At 46.8% G+C, this 21,243-nt stretch overlaps 1 non-coding gene across 1 annotated transcript; it reads right to left on the bottom strand.

Moving 5' to 3' along the window:
* Window positions 1-5,111: 5,111 nt before the first annotated feature.
* On the bottom strand, window positions 5,112-5,183 carry TRNAA-CGC (transfer RNA alanine (anticodon CGC)). The gene has a single exon. It is a non-coding gene; the product is annotated as a tRNA-Ala (tRNA).
* Between the last annotated feature and the right edge of the window lie 16,060 nt (window positions 5,184-21,243).

Below are 21,243 nucleotides of genomic sequence, written 5' to 3'. Positions count from 1 at the left end.
AATCCACGGGGAGTGCTCAGGATGCCAGGGCACAGTGAACACTCACTCAGTAAACGTGAGCTCCTTTAACGTCCACAAGACCAGGCCAATTTGTGTTCAGCACAGACTGTCCACGGCCCCGCACCTCATGTATCCCAGTCAGCCAGGCCCTGAAACAGGCCTCTCTGTGCCCACCTGGACCCCCACTCTCCACAGGACTGCCCAAGGGAACATGCCTGGCTCTGCAGTTTCTGTCCACCTCACCAGGAGCCAGGCACTCATGTCTCTCCACCTCTGAGGATGGCTTCCCGGCTCTGCCAGCACTTACAAGGATGCACAGCAAGGATCCCGCCCAAGCACCTCCTCAGCAGGGCGCTACTGCCTCCTTTCTGTCATCTCCTGGCACTACCAAGTCCCACCAAGTGTAAGCTTGACAAAACTAAGGCCCAGAGAAGTTACAAAAGCTGCCCAGGGTCACCCCTCACACCACTCCAATGGCTGGCAGTCTCTTTGCTGAGAGGAACGGGACAGGGTGGGCCAAGGCCACGCTGGGCCAGGGTGACCGTGAATGCCTGGTGTGGTCCTGCTTTCCCTTCCTTATGGGGAAAGAAGGGAGACTAGACAGGGAAGCCGAGGCACCAACAGGCAGAACAGGGGAGCCGCAGTGTGAGGGCAGGGAAGAGCAGAGCCCGGGCCCCACTCCCCCAGGAGCTCTGAGACCTGCTTGACCCCAGGTCAGCACCCCGTGCTGGGGTGGAGCCTCACCAGGACAGGGCCCCCATAAGGCACTCACCTGCAAGATCCTCCCTGGCCTCCCCCAAATCCCACCCTTCTCAAGTCCAGCCCTGCCAATGCAAAGGCCTCTCCACCTGACGGCACAACGACCGGGGTGTAGGATTCTTGGTCCCAATCCCTGAGTTGCAAATTTTGCCCTGCACTCACTCTAGACACGCTACACTCATCTCCCCCCCCCCCCCCCCCCCCGCCGAGTTCAGGGTTCTACTTTATCCCAGCATCTCCTCCTCCAGCCCTGCTGGTCCATGAGTCCTGTCCCTTCTCTGACCTCACAAGTCACCGACTGGCTTCTTAATAACAGTAACAATGTCCCCCGACAGCAGGTCAAGCAGTAGCCCCAGGCATTTGCCCTACTGCTCATTCTCCACCCTCCCAGCAGTGCTGTGTCGAAGGTGTCCAGACAGGGGACACAATTTGCATGAGAAACACAGATAGTAAGAGTAAGGAGAGCTGGACTTCAAGCCCCAGGGTGTCAGCAGAAGGAGCGGAGGTCTTATGGGCAAACATCTCATCCCCTGCAGGGACTGTGTGCCCCTGGAGAACAGAGGTTGGGGATGCTTCGTGGATGACCTGGACCCTGTCCTCCAACAGACAGATACCAGCTGGACCACTAAGAACGGGCTCTCAGTCCCAAACTTTGCCAAACATCAAGAGGGCCCCGCAGTGCCGGGAACTGAGCTTGGCTCCAGGGAAAACACCCTTTTTCCCGCTTACAGAACTGCTTCTCATTGTTTCTCTTCTCTGAGTTTCCCAGCTGCCTTATGAGCATCCACCCATTGCATTCCAGAAAGGAGGGTAACTCTAGTGTGGCAAAGCAAGGCCAGGCTGCCTTCTAAGCAGCTCTCCTGAGCCTCCCTGGGGAGGCGTGAACAAGCTCCTCTGCCCACAGGCAGACCAGGGCCCATGCAGGCCCCACCTCCAGAGCCACACTGCTTCCTCACACATGGGCATACTTCGGGATCCAAACACCAGGTCTTGGACCCCCCACTCTTCCCACAGGCAGGTCCTGAGCAGGTACGCAGTGCTGCCCAGACCTGACACCAGGACGACCACATCCTCGGAGAGCTCCAGCCCAGCTCTGCTGCTCATCTCTACCCGGCCACACCTCCCTCACGGAGCTTTTCCTGATCATCTTGGACCTGCAGCCAGAACCACCTACATAACTGGGGTCGGGACCAGCTACACAACTGCAAGCCTAGTACAAAATAAGATGTAAGACCCTCTGTTCAAATTTTAAGGATTTCGAGATGGCAGCAGCAGAGTATGAAGCCCCAGCACAGGGCTCTGTGCAGCTCTCACACCGCAAGCCCACGGCACCTGCCTTACCACTTGGGTAGCAACTTTTAACACCCGTCTGGATGGCCCATTTGGGTCCTGAGTTATTATAGGACTTTTCCTACAATTTAATGCCTTTATTTGAACTTGAACAGCTAACAAGACATAGTCTTAGACGCCAGGGACTATGTCTTACACCTCTTTGTAAAAATCTCCCAGAACCTATGATAGCTCTTAGGATGTACTCAAACGCCAGGAATTAATCTTAGTTTTAGGGAGTCCCCTGAGAACGTGCTTTCTGCACTCACTCACGGAGACACCACTGCATGCAAAGCCCTGTGCTGAGCACTGAGGGGAGTCAAGACTTGGTGAGGTGCCATCCCTCACCCTCAAGGGCAGAGCGCATCATTCATGAGCCAGCCACTGCTCCATCATGAGGTATTTGCTATGTGTCGCCAACTGCTGGATGCTGGGGATGACCCCTCTAGAAACAACAGGTCCACAGTGGAGACAAAGAAGCTGCTGAAATTTCCTGTCGGTCTAACACTAAGCCAGAGGGCTGCATGGCAGGCTCTGGGGACACCTCAAAGAGGCATCCCACCCCGTCTCAGAGAGGGGCCCCCCTCTGACCAAAGCCTATCAATCTGGAGCAGGCTCCTGGCAAATAATAAGCTGTTCTCAGGCAATGGCAGGAAGTCCTGATTGCATCCTATCCCTGACGTGGCCCATGACTCCTGTGTCCATGTGTGATGGACAGGCCAGCAGAAACAGAGCTCCTGGGCCGGAAGTGGAGATGTGAGGGAATTCACAGGGGCCTCAGGAACACCAGCCATGCCCCAGGTGAACGTCCAGGGAAACCAGACACAGCTCCAACCTCCGCTTCCAGCTCATCCGTCTCCCTTCCTCTCCCTCTTCTTCACCTCCTGTCTGGTCTGCCAGGGAACCATGGCTGGGACCTCTCCAACCTCACCAGCAAGGAAGCCCACCACAGCTTTTCTGCTCACTCTCCCACACGAAGAAGACACCATACTGCTTTTAGAGCCCTCCCCTGTGCTCCTGTTTTTGAAAAGTTGAATAGATAACCTTGAAGGTCATTGCTATGCTATGGAAGCAATAAAACCTAAAGCAGTTTTTTTACTCTTTAAGGGACTTCCGCTGGTCCCAGTGGTTAAGACTCCACACTCACGATGGAGGCGGGGCTAGCTTTCATCCCTGGTCAGGGAACTAGATCCCACCTGCTGCAACTAAGACCTGGTGCAGCCAAATAAATAGATAAAAACAAATATTAATAATAATGTGTTAAGTTAACATCTCCCAGCTTCCTCCACATCAGGCCATGACAATTCATGCCACCAGAGGGCAGCATAGAGCCGGTGAGCTTCAGCCAAGGGCTCTCCAAATTCCCTGGGGGCTGTGTGACAACAGTGACAATAGAACTGGTATAGTCCTTACTTACTCTGAGCCAGACCCTGTGCCGAGACCCTTGCAGCCTTATCCCATGGAATCCTGGTAACCACCACAGCGGCGGGGGGGGGGGGGGGTCTGTCTTTTAGCTCCACTTTACAGATGAGGAAACTGAGGCTTAGCAAGGTGAATACAGATTGCCCATACTCACAAAGCTAGTAGACAGTAGACAGAATTTAAACCCTTGTGTCGGGCTCCAGCACAGGCTTCTGCCCCAAGAGGACACGCTGTCTTAGAGCTCCTGCCGACCTCAGCCCACGAGACTATACTGTACCCTCACCCAGGCCTCACCTACTGTTTACTAAATAGAGATTAATCGTCCACTGAACTTGGGCCACATGGCCAAGCAGCACAGCCCCATGTGCTTTGGGTGTGCCTCATTTTGTCTTTCAGAAACAGAATACTACAGCCACATGCTCCCCTAGGGTCACCCGGCAAAGCAAAGTGAGCCCCACAGCTGTGGAATCGCTGCTCTGCCCCACCTCTGATAGACACAAATTCAGTCGAAGTAGAAGCAGCCACAGGTTTTTCCCACCACCACCAGGCGGCACAGTGGTAAAGAATCCACCTGCCAATGCAGGATATACAGAAGACTCCAGTTCGATCCCTGGGTTAGGAATATCACCTGGAGGAGGAAACGGCAATCCACTCCCATATTCTTGCCTGGGAAATTCCATGGACAGAGGAGCCTGGCGGGCTACAGTCCATGGGGTCGCAAAGAGTCAGACACAACAGAACATGCATGTACCAAATAAGTGGAATAAGCAAAATGACTATGATATCAAATTCAACTCAATATTTTGGTTAGAAACAAGTTGAAACCATCAAGATGTTAACTTAAAAAATTAATTCAGAGCTGGATTTAAAATAATCAGCCTGTTTCACAATGAAGAGAGCTGATATTCTGGGAACAGTAGTAGGATGTCTAATTAGATGCAGATGAGACACTCATCTAATATTCAAGGATATTCCCACAGGAGCAAAAGGGAAGGTGAAGCAACAGGCTCTTTCTTTCAACCCACTGTGTCTTTGAAAGCAGCCCTCACACAGGAATCATTTCTACATTACAAAGGCTTTTGTCTCCTGGAAATAATGCCCCCAAAAGACAGACAGAAGTTAAGTATTTGCATTAGTAAAGCCAAAAAGTATTATAATCCAAGAAAATTATGACGGAAAGAACATCCCTCAATTCCTTTACAGCTGCTAAGATACCAACCTGGCTGATTCCCATACTCTGCAGGGCAATAAAGTTTAATAAAAATAATAATAACAACCACCACTACCAATATTTGAGTGCTTTCTCAACAAACAAAATTCTTTGCCAGGATTTCAGGCAAAGAGAAACTGAGTAACTTGGCCAAAGTCACAGAGTGGCCAAGTAGTCTTGTGCTTAGATGCTCAGTCATGTCCGACTCTTTGCAACCCCATGGACTGTAGTCCACCAGGCTCCTCTGTCTGTGGGGATTCTCCAGGCAAGAATACTGGAGTGGGTTGCCATGCCCTCTTCCAGGGGATCTTCCTGACCCAGGGATTGAACCCAGGTCTTCGGCATTGCAAGCGGATTCTTTACCATCTTAGCCACTAGGGAAGCCTGAAAATGGAGGTACTGGGGATTGAACCCAGGGCCTCATGCGTGCGAAGCATGTGCTCTACCACTGAGCTATACCCCCAGGTCTAGGCAAGTGGTCTTGAGCACAGTTAAATCTTGGTTTGGACACTCCTAGGTAGGATGACACTATGTCCTGGTTTCCTGAGATAATCCAGGTCTAGGACAGTCATCCCAGTATAATTATGAAGAGGGTTCCCTTCCATGCTCCTAAAAGAGTTCTAGTGTGGTTGATAAATTATATGATCAGCCCACTTTCAGGGCCTAGCGGGAAAGTACATAGGGTGTGGGATTGTGCAGTGTCTAAGAAATGATCTCCCCTTGGACAACCTGAGCGACTATGGGCCTCTGGGAAGTAATGGTGACCCTTAAACCCCACCAAACACTTCAGAGAATCTTCCTGGGCCATCTTCTGGCTTCCCTGTTCCACCCTAGCCTCCCTCTTTTGCCAGACAAAGATTGGAGTGGATGCCCATAGATTGTTTACTGGGGGGAGTCCCATCTGTTGAATAAAGACCCAAATCAAAATCCTTGTCCCCCTCTCTGTGCGTCTGTCCACATGGTATTCCCCAGAAAATGAGAGTATCAGATTCTGGTTTCAGGAGAACAAAAGTCAGTTAAGCAGCTGTATTTCCCAGAGGACTGAGGAATATCTTTCCTTGACAATTAGGTTGGCATATCCTGTAAGGGAGGGATTAGCTACTTCAGAGAAGTAGTAACAGGATATGGGCCTTTGACATCTTATTCCCCCAGTGAGCCTAGGGAGGGCTGACGCGTATCAGGAAGTTTGGGGGAAACTATGGAGTCCCAAAGGTGCAAATCCTTCCCCTCACAGCAGTCCCAAACAACATATGACCCCTTTGAATGTTACCTGTGGGCAAGTCTGAAGTATTTTCCCACCATAAGGCTACTGACTCACTCCCTTCCCTGAACCTGGGAGGAGCTGGGGTGGGAGAGAGGACCGAATCCCAGGACACAGGCCATGCTGGAGCCTCAGGCTCACGGAGCCACCTGGAGCCCAGGGAGCTCTGGGGTGGGGGGCGAAGAGAAAGCGTCACCCGAGCACTTTAGGTTTACTGACTGTTGTCCTCTCCATGTTCAGTCCTTGGGCTGGCTTCCTGTTCTGAGGTTTCGGGATATGACCTCCTGCCACTCTATCTGAGCTGACGCACCTCAGATGCTAAGGGATTTTCTGCACTTCCCTCCAAATGTATTGAAAGAGTCCCTCATCGGATAGAGACACAGAAGACGCCCAGGCCCCAGCCCAGTCTGTCCCCCGTGTCTGCAGAGCTGAGAATGCAGGCTTCTCTCCTGCAACCATGAGCAAGTCACTTTATTTCTCCCAACCCCTTAATTTCTCCCAGTCTCAACTTTACAGGGTTACCCTGAGCACTGAATGAGATGCATGTCTCAACACAGAAAGTAAGCAGTCGCTACATGGCAGTTACTTATTTTGTCATCCTGCCTTTAAAATGTCCAAGGGAAAACTGTAGTCTTCTACCCTATGTGGACCTACTTGGATTAACATCACATCTATTAGACATAAAAAGGCCAAACTTGGGGCACCATCTATCCAGGGTACCTGAATCTTCTGAGAATTTGATCAAATTTCCATACCTCAGTTTCATCACTTGTAAAATAGAAGTAATACTAGTGCTTAATCTCAAAGTTATTTTTAATACTAGATGAGATTATTCAAATAGAATATGTAAAATTTCATGTGACACATACCAAGCAAATAAATGATAGCTAACAATAACAAAAATTTCATGTTACAAGAACATATTTAACAATCCAAAGACTCTTAAATTCTAGAAGGAAAACACCTTAGAATCTATTCCTACCTTGTATCCAAATTTCTTTGAACTTGTGAATTTTTAAACTGCTTTTGGACATGGAGGCTTCCCTGGTAGCTCAGTGGTAAACAATCTGTTTCCAATGCAGGAGACCCAGGTTGGGAAGATCACTGGGTTGGGAAGATCCCCTGGAGAAGGGAATGCCAACCCACTCCAGTATTCTTGCCTGGAGAATTCCATGGACAGAGGAGCCTGGCAGGCTATAGTCCATGGGGTCACAAAGAGTCAGACATGACTGAGCAACTTATCACTTTGGACATTGGGTGCCCTTGAAAAGTTGATGAATACTCTATTTCTTTTTCCCTCAAAGAAATGCACAACCTTGCAAAGAACTTCAGAAGATTCTTGTATTCCTCTGAAGTTATCCTTATGGTGTCTTGGACTCTGTATAAATCCTATCTTAGGTCATCCCAGATAGGGCCTCCAGAGGCTGCTTGAATGTTTTTAGTAACAGGAGCCTCACAACTCATAAAGCAGCTCACTCTATGTTGGAAAAGTCTGAGTTAGCTAAAAAGTTTTAAAATTCATCCTTGAATCAGAAACCTAAATGAGGCTTCCTAAGGTTCCCCTGTGGAGCAACACAGAGGAAGCCAACGCTTCCCCAGAGGAAGCGTTTCAGGTGCCAACGCTTGATGTTTTTGGAAGGCAGTAACACGTGTGTCCCTCTTCAGGCTAAAGCTGCCTGTCCACTCAGTCATTCCTGGTGATGGCTTCTGGGCCCTTAGCCATCCAGGATACCCCCACTCCCCAAACCACCTCCTACACGGAGGTGGCTCATTTCCTTTGTCAGGACTTCAGATTTTTATTAAATCCTCTTAACTGTGCTAGTGACCCCATCATATCCATTGAGCAGGCATTTAAATGGTCCCCAAGGCCTCTTCATACAAGAGCAGAGTGTCAGGCCACACAGACCTGCATTGATCCTTGGGTTTGGGCAACTGGTCTTTTGAACCCAGGCCCACCACTCTACATCTGTCCCAATTAATTATTAAGTCTCGCCAGTTTCTTCCCTAGCACTCCAAACCTTCAAGCAGAGTCTGGCTCACATTCTATCACCAAGTACGTTCATTCTGCCTCTCGGCTTTGACATATACAAGATAAGAAAATCAATGAGACCTACATATCTTTCTGTCTGAAGCTTGGGACAAGGTGCCTTACACACATTCTCACTCACTCTTCACACCAACTCTATGAAATAGGCATTGACGTCTCTACTATCACCCCTACTTTACAAACAAGAAAAGTCTGATAGAGACTCCATCACCTGCCTAACATCATCCACTTACCAACTAGCCAACCTAGGATTTCAATCCAGACCTGTCTGACCACACTATCACACTACACCCTCAGCATTTCCACACAGAATGGTGTTTTTCTACATATGTCCATCTCCCCACTGGGCTGTGGGATCTCTGACAATAGTGAATAGGTTTTGTCTCTGAATCCCCAGCCTCCAGCAAGTGCCTGGCACACAGCAGGTATTTTATGACTAGCGGGGGAGGGAAAACAAGGGAAGGGGTCACTGTGGTCACTGGGGGCTAGTGTGTGAGAAAACGCTTCTTAGAGCGGAGCCCTGAAGTTCAGGTCCTTCTTTTAGAGCCTCTATTCTACCCTGTGGGCCGCCAGGATATAATGTCTGTCCATACGACCAGAAAGTTCTGGGTCCCTAGCCCACAGGACCATGCTGGCCCTAAGATTGTAACATTCACTCATCCAAGTTATGGGCAAGCAGATGGGAAGGAGTGGCCCCGTGTCCCCCCACACCCTTGTCCACCCCTGTGCCCAGCAGTGGGCCCTCGCAGTGAGCCCCCCACTCTCTAGCGACCAGCTGGCCTCCTCAAGGCAGCAGGCTGCGCACTGGGAGGCAGAAGGTTCAGGAAGCCTCTGGTTTGAGATCTCTAACTACTCATGAGAGGATAGCCAAATTCCTGACCAACTCAGACATTTTCATAAAACACATTCTTAAGCGAACTCATAGAATTTTGCACTGAGGAGTCTGGCTAAAGAGAAGAAGCTTAACAGAAAATAACCAAACACCACCACTGGAGTCAAACTACCATCTAGGTTTTGAGTCAGTTCCATCCACAGGTCCATCCACACTGTATACTCTTCCACACTCCCTCATGGTATATAACCCCCACTAGGCTTGTTCCTTTTCTTACAAACTGCAAGGCCTCAATTTTTCTGAAACCCATCAAGCAAGAGTTTCACTGAACATATCTCTCCAGTTTCAGTTCAGTTCAGTCATTCAGTCATGTCCGATTCTTTGTGACCCCATGGACTGCAGCACAGTCAGGCTTCCCTGTCCATCACCAGCTCCCGGAGCTCGCACCAAATCTCTGCGGGTTAAGAGATCTAAAGAAAGACCCAGGGAAGGTGATCTGGGCCCAGAGGCCCCGTGAATGTGCAAGATCTAGAAGGCGAAAGATCGAAAGTGCCATCTGGTGGTTACTTCACAACTTGCATGCTGTTTACTTGAGCACTTCGTCAGTAACAGTACGGAGAAGGCAATGGCACCTCACTCCAGTACTCTTGCCTGGAAAATCCCATGGACGGCGGAGCCTGGTAGGCTGCAGTGTATGGGGTCGCTAAGAGTCAGACACGACTGAGCGACTTCACTTTCACTTTTCACTTTCATGCATTGGAGAAGGAAATGGCAACCCACTCCAGTGTTCTTGCTTGGAGAATCCCAGGGATAGTGGAGCCTGGTGGGCTGCCGTCTATGGGGTCGCAAAGAGTCGGACACGACTGAAGCGACTTAGCAGCAGCAGCAGCAGCAGTAACAGTATCCCACTCTTGAAGCCTCTTCCCTAGCCTGTAAAGCCTGAGGGGTTACATATTATGATACCTACCCTCAGCTAAACTGGTAAATTGATGAGAAGTCAATGAAGAAATATTTACTTTTAAACGTACATCCACTTTGGGCTTCCCAAATGACTCAGTGGTAAAGAATCCGCCTACCAATGCAGGAGACTCGGGTTTGATCTCTGGGTCAGGAAGATCCCCTGGAAGAGGAAACAGCAACCCACCCCAGTATAATCCCATGGACAGAGGAGCCTGTCAGGCTACAGTCCATGGGGTCTCAAAGAGTCTACAAGACCAAGCACTAATGCATAGGCATACCCTCACCTTACCCCAGGAGTCCACGATCACATTGATTGGCTGAGACATGAACACATGACCTAGGAAGCCAATCAGGGACTTCACAAGATTTGCTGGGGGGAAGATAGAGAAAGGCTTCTCTTTGATCACAAGTCAAAAGGCTGTGGTCTCTCAGGACTAGAGACCAAAGATGGTCTCTCCCAGGTCATCTTTGGGATCCTCTGAAGAAAATCTGTCTGAGAGCACAGCCAACACACAGAAGCATTTAAACTAGAGAAGTGGAAGGACAAAATTATGGCCACATGGGTTAGCCCCTGGATCCAACTTTGCCTGAAGTTGTACCAGCCCTCCTTCCCTAATTACAAGAGCCAGCTTATTTTGGTTTTGCTTAATCTAGTTAGAGTCAAATCTCTGTCACATGTCTCAAGGGATATAACACACTAATAAAGGCAAAAAGGGGGAAAAAACCCGAAGGTCTAGTTGCATAAAATAGATAATGGTTACCTTAATTTTTATAAGTAATAAGTCTTTTAAAAACAAATAACTATGCATAATAGCTCTACTGAATAAAAAATTGAAATAATCACATATCATAAAAATTTTAAAACCATGGATTTTCAACCTAGCTAAAATGAAAAGCTAAAATGGAAGCAAGACATCCATCAAAAAGATCAAAAAGAATTGCTTAGGATAATAAACATTTTCTGAGTATTTTGTATTGTTAAATATCTCTTTGCAGCCTATGTGGCCAAATGGAAACATCCTCTGGGAATGCTGAATAAGCCCTGTAAACCAATAATCTCATTCCTAGGATTCTGTCTTAAAAGAAGAATTCCATTCAAGGAAATCAGTACTTGCATGGAGATGTTCACTGCAACTTTATTTACTATAGGTGAAAATAAAGAACTAAAAATGAAAGCAAACTCAAAAGGTTAGGATACAATTGAGAACGCTATGGTACATTGATTTCACTAAATACACGTAGATAGGCAAGCTATTCATATGCTGACTACAGAAACATTTATTCAAACATTTGTTGAAGACCAACAATAATTTATTCAATTCTTATTATGGGCTATGCGTTAGACATGTTTGTTTGTCATTGTTGTTTAGTTGTTAAGTCGTGTCTGACTCTTTGCAAACCCGTGGACTGTACTCTGCCAGGCTCCTCTGTCCATGGGATTTCCCAGGCAAGAATACTGGAGTGGGTTGCCATTTCCTTCTCTGGGGGATCTTCCCGATCCAGGGATCAAACTCAAGTCTCCCGCTTGGCAGGCAGATTCTTTACCACTGCACCACCTGGGAAGCCCTATAAATACTTCATATAATTTAATCCTAAAACAATTTAAATGTTAGGAACTGTTTTGCAAACTCTTTTAAAGGTGAGCAATCTAAGGCTTGGCCTCCCCTGAGACTCTGTGGTAAAGAATCTGCCTGCCAATGACTTGAGTTCAGTCCCCAGGTCAGAAGATCCTCTGGAGAAGGAAATGGCAACCCACTCCAGTATTCTTGCCTGGAAAATCCCATGGACAGAACTTGACAGGCTACAAACCAGGGGGTTGCAGAGTCGGATGTGACTGAACGTACACACATTCCAGTCAGGGACATGGTCCTTTATCCACGTGGGTAACAGGAAGATAAACAGGAGACATCATGGACACCTATTCAGTCAAAGCAGAGGATATAGAGCTGGGAACAGTCTGGCAGGCTTTGAAAGTCAGACAGAGGGTATCTGTGCCATAAAGCCTAGAATGGGGAGAATAACAGTACTCTATAAATGGCTACCATTATTACATCCTCAGTTCAATTCAGTTCAGTTGCTCAGTCGTGTCCAACTCTTTGCGACCACGTGGACTGCAGCACGCCAGGCCTCCCTGTCCATCACCAACTCCCTGAGTTTACACAAACTCATGTCCACTGAGTCACTGATGCCATTCAACCATCTCATCCTCGATCGTCCCATTCTCCTCCTGCCTTCAATCTTTCCCAGCATCAAGGTCTTTTCAAATGAGTCAGTTCTTTGCATCAGGCGGCCAAAGTATTGGAGTTTCAGCTTCAGCATCAGTCCTTCCAATGAATATTCAGAACTGATTTCCTTTAGGATGGACTGGTTGGATCTCTTTGCAGTCCAAGGGACTCTCAAGAGTCTTCCCCAACACCCCAGTTCAAAAGCATCAATTCTTCTGCGCTCAGCTTTCTTTATAGTCCAGCTCTCACATCCATACATGACTACTGGAAAAACCATAGCTTTGACTAGATGAACCTTTGTTGGCAAAGTAATGTCTCTGCTTTTTAATACGCTGTCTAGGTTGGTCATAACTTTTCTTCCAAGGAGTAAGCGTCTTTTAATTTCATGGCTGCAGTCACCATCTGCAGTGATTTTGGAGTCAAAGAAAATAAAGTCTCTCACTGTTTCCACTGTTTCTCCATCTATTTACCATGAAGTGATGGGACCAGATGCCATGATTTTAGTTTTCTGAATTGAGTTTTAAGCCAACTTTTTCACTCTCCTCTTTCACTTTAATCAAGAGGCTCTTCAGTTCTTCTTTGCTTTCTGCCATAAGGGTGGTGTCACCTGCATATCTGAGGTTATTGATATCTCTCCCAGCAATCTGATTCCAGCTTGTGCTTCATCCAGTCCAGCATTTAGCATGATGTACTCTGCATATAAATTAAACAAGCAGGGTGACAACATACAGCCTTGATGTATTCCTTTCCCGATTTGGAACCAGTCTGTTGTTCCATGTCCAGTTCTAACTGTTGCTTCCTGACCTGCGTACAGGTTTCTCAAGAGGCAGGTCAGGTGGTCTGGTATTCCCATCTCTTGAAGAATTTTCCACAGTTTGTTGTGGTCCACACAATCAAAGGCTTTGGCATAGTCAATAAAGCAGAAATAGATATTTTTCTGGAACTCTCTCACTTTTTCAATGATCCAACAGATGTTGTCAATTTGATCTCTGGTTCTTCTGCCTTTTCTAAATCCAGTTTGAACATCTGGAAGTTCACGGTTCACGTACTGTTGAAGCCTGGCTTGGAGAATTTTGAGCATTACTTTACTAGTGTGTGAGATGAATGCAATTGTGTGGTAGTTTGAACATTCTTTGGCATTGCCTTTCTTTGGGATTGGAATGAAAACTGACCTTTTCCAGTCCTGTGGCCACTGCTGAGTTTTCCAAATTTGCTGGCATATTGAGTGCAGCAGTTTCACAGCATCAATTTTTAGGATTTGAAATAGCTCAGCTGGAATTCCATCACTTCCACTACCTTTGTTCGTAGTGATGCTTCCTAAGGCCCACTTGACTTCGCATTCCAGAATGTCTGGCTATAGGTTGGTGATCACACCATCATGATTATCTGGGTCATGGAGATCTTTTTTGTATAGTTCTTCTGTGTATTCTTGCCACCTCTTCTTAATATCTTCTGCTTCTGTTAGGTCCCTACCATTTCTGTCCTTTATCGAGCCCATCTTTGCATGAAATGTTCCCTTGGTATCTCTAATTTTCTTGAAGAGATCTCTAGTCTTTCCCATTCTATTGTTTTCCTCTATTTCTTTGCATTGTTCACGTAGGAAGGCTTTATCTCTCCTTGCTATTCTTTGGAACTCTGCATTCAAATGGATATATCTTTCCTTTTCTCCTTTGCCTTTCGCTTCTCTTCTATTCACAGCTATTTGTAAGGTCTCCTCAGACAACCATTTTGCCTTTTTGCATTTCTTTTTCTTGGGGATGGTCTTGATCCCTGCCTCCTGTACAATGTTATGAAGCTCTGTCCATAGTTCCTCAAGCACTCTGTCTATCAGATTTAATCCCTTAAATCTATTTGTCACTTCCACTGTATAATCGTAAGGGATTTGATTTAGGTCATACCTGAATGGTCTAGTGGTTTTCCCTACTTTCTTCAGTTTAAGTCTGAATTTGGCAATAATGAGGTCATGATCTGAGCCACAGTCAGCTAACCGGTCTTGTCTTCACTGACTGTATACAGCTTTTCCATCTTTGGCTGCAAAGAATATAATCAATCTGATTTCATGACTCCATGAACTATACAGTCCATGGAACTCTCCAGGCCAGAATACTGGAGAGGGTAGCCTTTCCCTTCTCCAGGGGATCTTCCCAACCCAGGGATCAAACCCAGATCTCCCACATAGCAGGTGGATTCTTTACCACCTGAGCCACAAGGGAAGCCCATTACATCCTTACCCTGAGCCAACGCTATCTACAGTTATCTCAGCTTACCCTAACAGCAGGCCTTCAATCTAGGAATTTTCATCCCATTTTACAGATTAGGACCTCCAGCAAGTAAAGGTGACACAATAAAAGTGGTTACAAAACTAACAATCCACTCTCTCTAATCCACAGCTCATGGCCTCTTTGGAGCCCACCACACTCCACACCTGGGCAGCTAAGTCTATGGCACATTTCCAAACCCTGGAGATGGAGAAAGACTGGAGTGGTGTACCCCACATGGCTCTGGAGAGTGGGGTCCAAGATTCCAAATAGCAGTAGCATAGCTTGTGGGAGACAGTAGCCCAGCTCCCCACTAATTGTCCCCCTTTGTGGTGTTCAGTTAAGGACTCTGAAGAAACCAATCTTTGTGTCTTTTCATGGTTAAAATTCTACATGGAACAGAAACCTCAAAGCAGCCACCAAGCCAGTCTTTGTTGGGTTTCTAGGCAGTAAGGATGCTGCCTCTCAACACTTAGCGCTCAGAGAGAAAGCGCCTCGGTTATTCAAAGGGAAACTCAACAAGAGCCTTTTTCTCCAAGTTCTTACAATTTTGGACTCACTTTTAATCCCCGGAAGAAACGTTGGATCCCTTTTCTCCTCCACATCGCTACATTGTTCCTGCGAGTTCAGAAATGGTTGGTGGAAGATTTTCATGAGTTGGGCGGTCCCCATTTTCTACCCCATTCTGGTAGAATCGGCATGGTTTTCAGAATCTTGAAAACTTCATTTTTAAAAAAGCTCAATACATTCAGGAAAAAAATAGAGATAGATATAGATTGTTAAATACATGTTTCTAAATACAAAGAAATACATGCATTGTATCAGGTTGGCCAAAAATTTCGTTCAAGAATTTCTCCACAACATCTTAACGGAAAAACCCAAACGAACTTTTTAGCCAATCAAATAGTTTCACAAACAAGCCTTAACTGCATTCCTCCAAAATAAGGTGCCAGGTAGGTTTCCGAAGAAGACACTCAATGGGAGCTTTGATTTAATGTACTTGTCCTAAAATAGCATATTTATCCTGAAAGAAAAGCCAAAAGCAGTTTTAGGTGCCTGGGTTCTCTAAACACCCTCTCCCAGGTAGGAAAGTAGCTGTTTCCAGCTCCACAAAGACTAAACAGCTTCTAAGAGCAAAGACTTCATGCATTTTCCGGGTTCCCAGTCCTCTCTGGGCCAGTCATCATCATCAAAGCCATCCCTTCCAGAGCAGCTAAAATGTGTGGGTTCCCACCTGAGGATTCCAGCAAATCCTCATGCTTCCTGGAGAAGAGGAAAGCTTATCTCCACCCTGCAGATGTGAACCTGGAGCTTGGAGACTGTAAAGAACCGTGCAATCAGCAAGTGACAAAACTAGAGCTGAGCCCACACTGTCAGACTCCAGCCTCAGTTCTTTCTATCTCAGTCTCCTACCACCCTGCCCCTCTCCAAACCCTGTGCTCAGCGGAGAAGATCTACAGACCCATAGGATAGATTGTGGTGCTGACATGGGAGATTTTGCTCTTTCTCTTCAAGAGGCTTTTTTTCTCATTGAACCACCCAAACAGGCTGTTCCCAAACAAATGTCCTTTGACCTCTCTCCCCAAAGTAGTGCTCCAACTCTCTCTGCTTTATCACTTCCACCAGCCAACCAATTGCACACAAAAGCCCTGCTCAAGGATCCTGGGATCCTTGCAGTGGTTCAGCCATTTGACAGAAGAGTTTACAGAACAGTATCATCAAAAATGCCCATTCTTGTTTGAAAAAGAATAGATACATGTATATGTATAACTGAATCACTTTGCTGTACACCTAAAACTAACATAACATCGTAAATCAACTATACCTCAATATAAACTAAAAAGATTTTTTTTGAGCCCACTTATGGTATCTACAAAATATCTGATCAGCACTCCTTAAGTGGATGACACACTGAAATGGGGCAATTAAAAATGTCATTGGCCAGGACCCTATGGGCCTTGGGCTTCCCAGGTGGCTCAACAGTAAACAATTCACCTGCCAGTTCAGGAGATGCGGGTTTGATCCCTGGGCTGGAAAGATCCCCTGGAGTAGGAAATGGCAACCCATTTCTGGATTCTTACCCAGGAAATTCCATGGACAGAGGAGCCTGGTGGGCTACAGTCCATAGGGTCACAAAGAGTAGGACACGACTGAGCAATTGAGCACGCAGGAAGCTATGGGGCTTCCCTGGGACAGATCCCTCCCCCATATCCTCTGCTTTAGTTCTTCTCTGAAGTACCTAGATAGTTGTATCTGATGCCAAAACTCCCACCAAATGGATGAAATTAACTATTTGATGACCATGAGTACATAACCCCAAGACCTGAGTGCATGAGTTAATCACATACCCTTGGATTCCTCTCCCTCACATTGCCTTTAAAAATGCTTCCCAGACTTCCCTGGTGGTCCAGTGGTTAATAATCCACCTGCCAGTGCAGGAGACATGGGTTCTATCTCTACTCCAGGAAGATTCCACACGCTGTGGGGCACCTAAGCCCATTCTCCACAACTACTGAGCCCATGCTCTAGAGCCCACAGTTCAGTTCAGTCATTCAGTCATGTCTGACTCTTTTCGACTCCATGGACTGCAGCACACCAGGCTTCCCTGTCCATCACCAACTCCCAGAGCTTGCTCAAACTCATGTCCACCCAGTCGGTGATGCCATTCAACTATCTCGTCCTCTGTCATCCCCTTCTCCTCCCGCTTTCAATCTTTCCGAGCATCAGGGTCTTTTCTAATGAGTCAGGTCTTCACATCAGGTGGCCAAAGTATCAGAACTTCAGCTTCAGCATCAGTCCCTCCAATGAATATTTAGGACTGATTTCCTTTAGGATGGACTGGTTGGATCTCCTTGCAGTCCAAGGGACTCTCAAGAGTTTTCTCCAACACCACAGTTCAATTCTTCACAGCATCAATTCTTCAGTGCTCAGCTTTCTTTATGGTCCAACTCTCACATCCATTCATGACTACTGGAAAAACCATAGCTTTGACTAGACGGACTTTTGTCAGCAAAGTAATGTCTCTGCTTTTTAATATGCTGTTGAGGTTGGTCATAGCTTTTCTTCCAAGGAGAAAGCGTCTTTTAATTTCATGGCTGCAGTCACCATCTGCAGTGATTTGGGAGCCCAAGAAAATAAAGTCTGTTCCATGCAAAAGTACATGTGTATATTTCCAGAAGAGCCCCCAGGAACTGGTAATAATGGTTACCTCCAGAGAAGGATGTTGGACACTTGGGGCCAACAGACAGAGACTTTCTTTCCATTAGAAAACTTTTTCATTAGAAAACTTCATTAGAGACTTTCTTTCCCTTTCATATTGTTTGACTTTAATTCCTCGGCATATATATTATGTTTTTTAAAAGGAGTGAGTTTTTTAAAACAATAATGCTTTATATATTTGGTTTTCTAGAACTCTCTATTTTGGAGGATAGTAAATGGCTGCCATAGTCCATGGTTTCAGGGAGCACCAACTGCTAAGGAGAGATGCCTCCTGGAATAAGGCAATGCAGCAACCTATTGGGGACAATACTAAAGTCCCCTCGATACAGGATAGGATGTACATTAGGGAAAGACGTAGACTTGGAGTTGGGCTCTGCCCCAGACTGACTCTGGGAACCTGCAACCTCTCTGAGCTTCACAACCCTGGACTGTGATGGAATAAAATCACCACTAACTTATTGGAGCAGAAAGCGCTTGTCTGGGTGCCAAGAAGGGAGTTTCCTTCCTTCAAGGCAGAGACATTGCAATCCCTTTGAAGGAATGGTGGAGCTGCCCTCTGGGCGCTTTTCCTTGCAAGTACTTTGCACCCACCTCCACACCTGCCAGTCTGGAAAAGCCTTCCAAGAGGGAGCAGATGCTTTCTGGAGGCGGACGAAGAGCGCCACTTTGTGGTTGCTCAAACAACTCCCAGGCTGTGGCAAAGGATTTCTAAGTGATCCCAAGGCTGGCAAATGCTCCACAGACTTCACTCATAAATTCACCCAGTAATTTTGGCACCTTCACCTCCTCCTTCCTCACTCCTTTTCATCACTATGCCTACAAAAGGAGAGTCATCCTGCAAAAATTAGCCCAGGTCCCACCCAGGACCTGGTTGCTGTTGCTGTTCAGTAGCTAAGTTGTGTCCGACCCTGTGACCCCATGGACTGCAGTATACCAGGCCTCCCCGTCCTTCACTATCTCCCGGAGTTCGCTTATATTCATGTCCATTGAATCAGTGATCCTATCTAACCATCTCATCCTCTGCCACCCTCTTCTTTTGCCTTCAATCTTTCCCACCATCAGGGTCTTTTCCAATGAATTGGCTCTTCCCATTAGATGGCCAAAATATTGGAGCTTCAGCTTCAGCATCAGTCCTTCCAATGAATATTCAGGGTTGATTTCCTTTAGGACTGACTGGTTTGACCCAGGATCATGGTTGCACATCAACTCCTAAAAGCTGCTCTGCTATTCAGGAAGGAGCCCCTTGGAGGCCCTCAGAGAAGGCCGCATCTACCCACTGAGGCCCTCAACAAGACAAAATACCAAACAGAATGCTATCGAATCTCTGTTCTACATTTAATAAATGAATGTTCTGAACCTCTGCCACAATACTTAATGAAGCTTTTCCACAGGACCCATACAATTTTGGGCAGACTTTTAAAAACATTAATTTATACTATAATATGCTATGATCTAGAAACAAAGGTAAATTCAAAGTTGTGTGCTACCTGTCTTCTCTTCAGCCAGTTGTTTATGATTATAAATGATCTTGGGTAGCCTCTGCAGGGCTTTGGGTCCCCACCAGAGACTGACATCGGGTCATGGTGGTAAGAACACCAAATCCTAGCCACTAGACCAATGGTCAGTGCCAAGGGCCTGGTCCTTCTGCTTTGCCAAGAAGAATTTCCACAAAGATGGAAAGTAGTGAAGCAAGTAAAGTATTTATTAGGAGTAAAAAAAAAAGAAAAGAGTACATGTGGATAGAAACAAGGGTGGACTCCAAGAGAGAGTCACACCCTTATGGTAGTTTAAATCACTTATATGGGGCATTTCTTACAGGTTTCCTTTGTCCAATCATTTTGAATTGGCTTGTTCTGAGTCGGTATTTGGCATATCTCAGGATCCTCCCATGTGTGAACAGGCATCTCTCAGCCAAGATGGATCCCAACAAAGAGGCCTATGGGTAGCTTAGCATCACTCCCCTTTTGACCTCCAAGGAGCTTTCTAGTTAGGAAGGTCTCCTTGACTTGGAGAATGAGAAATATGTTGTCTCTTATCTCTTTTCTGGGACGGGCCCAGCCTCCTCTCTCAATTGTCCTGCTATTCATATTTTGTAATTTTTGTCCACAAGGAACAAACCCCTGTTGCTCACCCTGGAGGGGCCCATCTACCTCCTGTCTCATAAACTCATTGGGGACAACGTTCAAATTTAAATGGCAGCCCACCTCTAATGGGAGGCTGGGCCAAATGACTCCTCTGTGCACTGGCCCCAAGGTCCTCTCTACGGAGCACTGCCTGAGTAAGAGGCTCTCATGGACCACTGGGACACACACAGCTCCAATTCACTCCCACAACATGTTTGAGAAAGCACATGTGGGAGGCAGAAGGGAGAGGCTGGCCTAGGGGACCCAGATTCCATGTCTGCTACTGAGGAACCAGGGATCGTCCTGGCAAAGTTGGAGCTGGAACGGGCCTGATCCAATGGCCTCCTGTCACTAGACAGGAACAGAGGCCCACAAAGGGGAAGAGTCTCAGCCTAAACCCAGATCTGTCCTCAACTCTTACTGAATATTCTTTCATGGAATCACACTGCCTCTGATTGAGGCTCAGAAAGAAAGCAGCTTTATTGTGACAGAAAGGTGGAGGGAGGCCATGCCCACCTGAACATACTGGAGCCCATCTGCTGGGAAATGACATTAACTTCCCTGAGTTTGGCATCGTGGTTGTAGGGGCTGAGTTCCAGAAGGCCTCCAGCAGATCACCTTGTCCAGACTTCTTATTTCACAGACAGGTCAACTGGGGTCACATAGGGAACACAGTCTAGTTATGAGGCCTCAGCAGGGGCCAGGGGGACAACAGCCTAGGAGTACCCTGTGCAACAACAGGAAGTTGCATTCCCCAATGACTGAGGCCCTGGCCCCAGTCCCATCCAGCCCCACAATGTAGTAATTCGGATCCGCTACAGCCGAGGGGGCAGGCTGAAGACAGGAAGATAGGGGCTTTCCCTGACCTCCTCCTGCCCCCATCATAAAACTGGAAGCAACAACTGCTTTTATGTGACCTGGGTGCAGAGAAAATGGTTTCTTACACTAATTTTAATGGAAACTACAAGAAAGAAACAAAAGGCACATCTTTCTCTTTTTAAATGAACGTAGAGTCCTTGAAGAATAAAACACACATCTTTGTACCCCTTAGTACATGCATCACACACAAAAAATGCTTATTCTGAGCACTAAAAACAAACTCAGCCATTTCTCCTTGGTTCTCTATCCTGGAGGTGCATTTGCTCACCACTCATGCTCTGAGTTTCTATGTAAGTGCTCTCCTACTCACTGGAGCCTTCTCAGTTCCACCAGGCAGACTAGAGTGAATCCCTCAAGTGGGGGACACCCACTGATCCCCTGCTCTCCTCCACTGTGGTGCTGGTCACATCTTCATCTCCTCACTAGATGGTGAGCCCTCCAGGGCAGAACCTGGGGCCAAGGCTTCTTGGGGATACTCCCAGGGATCAGACCAGCACCCAAACTTTGTAGGAGCTCAGTCAATATCTGAAACTAACTAAAATGAACAGCTACCTGGACTCATCACTAATTACAGTAAAGCACAAAAAGCTTATGCTCGAAACTTTGTGAATCTCGTGGGAATCAGAAAACATGGATGAACAAAGTCCAACAATAATCCTTCGAGGAACAAGTTATTCCACATATGTAAGGTTTACAAGTTTCAAATTCAGTGGATAAAA

Source organism: Giraffa tippelskirchi, chromosome 6 (genome assembly GCF_054371585.1).
Source record: "Giraffa tippelskirchi isolate mGirTip1 chromosome 6, T2T-mGirTip1v1.2.pri, whole genome shotgun sequence".
In the NCBI taxonomy this organism is placed as follows: Eukaryota; Metazoa; Chordata; class Mammalia; order Artiodactyla; family Giraffidae; genus Giraffa; species Giraffa tippelskirchi.
This window is presented reverse-complemented; position numbering and strand designations above follow the sequence as displayed.